This window comes from Lipotes vexillifer, unplaced genomic scaffold (assembly GCF_000442215.2).
Source record: "Lipotes vexillifer unplaced genomic scaffold, Lipotes_vexillifer_v1.1 scaffold2116, whole genome shotgun sequence".
Taxonomy (NCBI): domain Eukaryota; kingdom Metazoa; phylum Chordata; class Mammalia; order Artiodactyla; family Lipotidae; genus Lipotes; species Lipotes vexillifer.
This window is the reverse complement of record NW_006791713.1, coordinates 1109901-1113508: the sequence shown is the minus strand read 5'-3', so window position 1 is coordinate 1113508 and position 3608 is coordinate 1109901. Positions and strand designations below refer to the sequence as shown.

Below are 3608 nucleotides of genomic sequence, written 5' to 3'. Positions count from 1 at the left end.
CCCCAAGTTTGCCGGCGAGGGCTCGGGCCCCCCGCGCCGGTCCCCTTCTCTGCCGCCCCGGCCCCGGCGCGCGCGCGGCTCGGCTCCGCACGTATTGTTTGGCCGGGTCTCTAATGGCGGACGGGGAGGCAGCGCTGCCGGTCGCCGACTGCGGGGGGGCAAGTCTCGGGCCCGGGGCAAGAGCTCGGGGTAAATGTGGGGGGTTTCCGCCCTGCGCTGACGCGAGCCGCCCCCCGCCCCTGAGTGGATGCGGGCGCGATAGGGACGGCGCTGGGTGGGCCGATTCGGGGGATAGGATTCCCCGCTGGCGTCGAGGCTGCGCTAGCCCTTCCCCCTCCCCCTCCCGGAGCAGGCCTGCTGCCCTCCGCCTCCTCCCTCCAGGGTTTGCCTTTCACGTGGGTTTTGGTCCCAAATAAAAATTTTACGCCGTTTCGCTCTACTTTACGTAGGAGGGGGTTGTTGGTCACGGGCTGGGGAGCAATAATCGAAGGTCCGAACCTCCTTGACCTCTTATTCCCTTCTCTGTCTCCTCCTGGTGGAAAGGGCTTGGTTCTCCCACCTGGTTAGGTGTTCTTGACCCATTTTTCATTTTTCCTCTTACCCAGGACCAGGAGTTGCCTTCGTCTCTACCTGGTGCATCCCTGGCAGAACGTGAGGAGGAAAACACCCCCATTGTGAGTCTTTTGCCCCTCATTTGAGGCTCTTAGAGGACGTTGTCAGGTTGTCGGGCCGGAGCGTCTCCGTTGTTTTGAGGGGGAGGAGCTTTCCCCTGGGTGGCAGCTGCCCCCGGGGCGCAGCCTGGGTAATGGCTGGTGAGGCAGCTGGGAGTGGGCGCTGCTGTTTGCACCGCTGCAGACATCTCTCCTGCTGCAATACCAACCTCAGCAACCAGACGACGGGCTCCTGCAGCTGCTCACGTTACCCGGGAGGAGGGGTGGGGGAAGGAGGGCATATTGTTGGCGCCCTCTAGAGTTCCAGGGCGGGAAGTGAAGTTGTTGCGTTTCTGATGCTCGGCGTGCAACCATCTTTAACACTTTCTCTTCCTTTACAATGGAGAATTGATTGAAGGGGTTGGAGGAACAGAAAGACAGATTTAACTCTGTGTGTACGACGTAAAACACAAATTTTGACTCTTGGGGGTTCATGAGTTGGTAGATGTCTTTGATGTGTTTGCTTAGGAAAGGGCATGAGGTCCACTCCTCCATTTCTCTTAGTTTACCAGCTAGTGTGCTGGTGAGACCAGTCCGCTGCTCTGGTTACTCTTAGTCCCCCATATTTTGTGATGCTTAGTCTTCACTCGAGTTGTTCTTGAACGTGTTATCTGAGGGTTATCGTTTATTGCTTGCAGTTTGTTGGTTTTAAGGTCGTCTTGGAATGTGCGAGACACTAAGGTAAACATAACGAGTCATTTTCCATCAATTGAAATTAGTTACAAAATATCAGTGAATTTTAGCATTCTAGAACATTGTATCTCTGGAGCCTCCTGACAGTTGGTATTGTAACTTGCAGATCTCTGTCAGAGATGAGTCATGAGTATAGTAGCTCATGCTTAAATATTAAGTCCCAAATGGGCCAAAAAATAATTGATGATGAACATACTGATTGCATACTGATTGTGAAGGATGATGTGCGGATGACAACTTGTATGAAACAAACACTATTTGAGGCAGGTGCCGGGCACTTTCATGTATTATTTCCTTTACTCTTGGCAAATAGCCTGCAGGGTAATAAAAATAGCATGTATTGAGCCCTTATTGTATGCCAACACAGTAGTAAGCTAAGCTTTTTTAAAAAGTTAACTATGAAAACTTTCAAATTTATGAGTGATAATAGTACATTGAACCTCTTTGTACCTATCGTTTACATTCTGTAATTGTCAACACATGTCCAGACTAATTTTTAACATGTATTAAGTAATTTAATCCTCATGAAAACCTAGTGTTTTTAATTCCTAACTTGTAGAGGAGGAAACAGAGGCATAGACAGATACCCAGGTAGTAGTATTTGGTAGAGCAAGGATTTGAACTTAACCAGTTTGATTACAGGCCTAAGTTCAGCAACTGTGTTGTCCTGTTTTATTTTTACATTTTTTATTTATTTTATTTTATTTTGTTTTATTTTTTGGCCACGAGGGGGCGGGGGGTGGAATGTGGGATCTTAGTTCTCCCACCAGGGATTGAACCCACGCCCCCTGCATTGGCAGCTTGGAGTCCTAACCACTGGACTGCCAGGGAAGGCCCATGTGTTGTCCTGTTTTAAAGTATATAATATGCTTGTTTTACAAATTTAGAAATTGAAACTGAAAAAAATTGAAGCTTACAATTTTCTCAGCATATATTGTTTTCATGGAGAACAGTGGGTAAACAAACACGAAATGTTTGACTCTTTCTGAGTACCTTTTAAAAAAATAGTAGTACCACAGTTATCAATTAGATTATTTGACTGCCTTAAAACTAACAGGGTCTGTTTGAAACAGAAATAATATATTCTCTTTTTTCAGTGTGTGCAATTTAGTATCTATAATTGTTTCCTAAATACTGTAACTTGAATGACTATAACTTCTGTAATGAGTTTAAAGCTCTTTTCAGGCATTAGATCATTCAGATATAGTGGATCAAGGATTAGATCTTTCAACTAGATGGGTAGTGCTTATTTTATCACCCCATATTTTCACAAAAGATTTACCTTTCTGAAGTTTTTTTCTTTGTTCTTATTTGTGATGTTGATGGGGAAAGGTCGATTGGTTAAGTAAACATTTGGAGATGAGGACATACAAAATGTATAATCAGGACTTTTCTGTAATGTCAACACATGTATACTAATGAAAACCATGGTTCTTTCTAATACAGTTGATCCTTGAACTACATGGGTTTGAATTGTTGGTCCACTTATACCCAGATTTTTTCAATAGTACTACACCATCTGCAGGCAGTTGGATCTGCAGATACGGAGGAACTCAGTAATAGGAAGGACCGACTATAAGTTATACATGGATTTTCTTCCTCCCTCCCTCCCTCTGTCCTTCCTTCCTTCCTTCCTTCCTTCCTTCCTTCCTTCCTTCCTTCCTTCCTTCCTTCCTTCCTCTTTCCGTGCATGAGGGATCAAACCTGTGCCCCCTGCAGTGGAAGCTTGGAGTCCTAACTACTGGACCGCCAGGGAATTCCCTATACATGGATTTTCAGCTGCTACCCCTGACTCCCCCAGGTTTTGAAGGGATGTAGTTCTTGTTTTCCTTAATGATTTAGCTCAGAATTAAAAATTCTTTTACTTAAGAACACCAACTAATGGTGCTTTAATGCGCCAGACAATAAGATGAAGATAAGCTGACAATTTTAAATTGACATTGATTAAATCAAAGTTCTTTATTATACCTAAATTTATTGCACACTTAATATGAGTTAGGTGCTTTTAGATGTACTTAAAAGTATTTTGACATTTAAAAATACTGCACGTATTTATGGTACCTTTCTTTAATGCATCCTTAAAAGTATGTATTCCTCCCACTGTCCTTTTTTTTTTTTTTTTTTTTTTGGACAGTCTACATCAGAGACTCTTTTCAGGTCTGAATTATAGGTGTTAAGTCATTTGTTGTTTTTAGGGTTTCTTTC

The 3608-nt window shown here is 44.2% G+C and overlaps 1 protein-coding gene across 1 annotated transcript in view; it reads left to right on the top strand.

Moving 5' to 3' along the window:
- Nucleotides 1–251: 251 nt before the first annotated feature.
- Nucleotides 252–3608, top strand: part of ZMYM2 (zinc finger MYM-type containing 2) — an 88812-nt gene continuing 85455 nt past the window's right edge. The window contains exons 1-2 of the mRNA XM_007464514.1: nucleotides 252–274; nucleotides 606–674. The gene's annotated coding sequence lies outside the window, so the exon portion shown is untranslated. The remainder of the gene's footprint in view (nucleotides 275–605; nucleotides 675–3608) is intronic.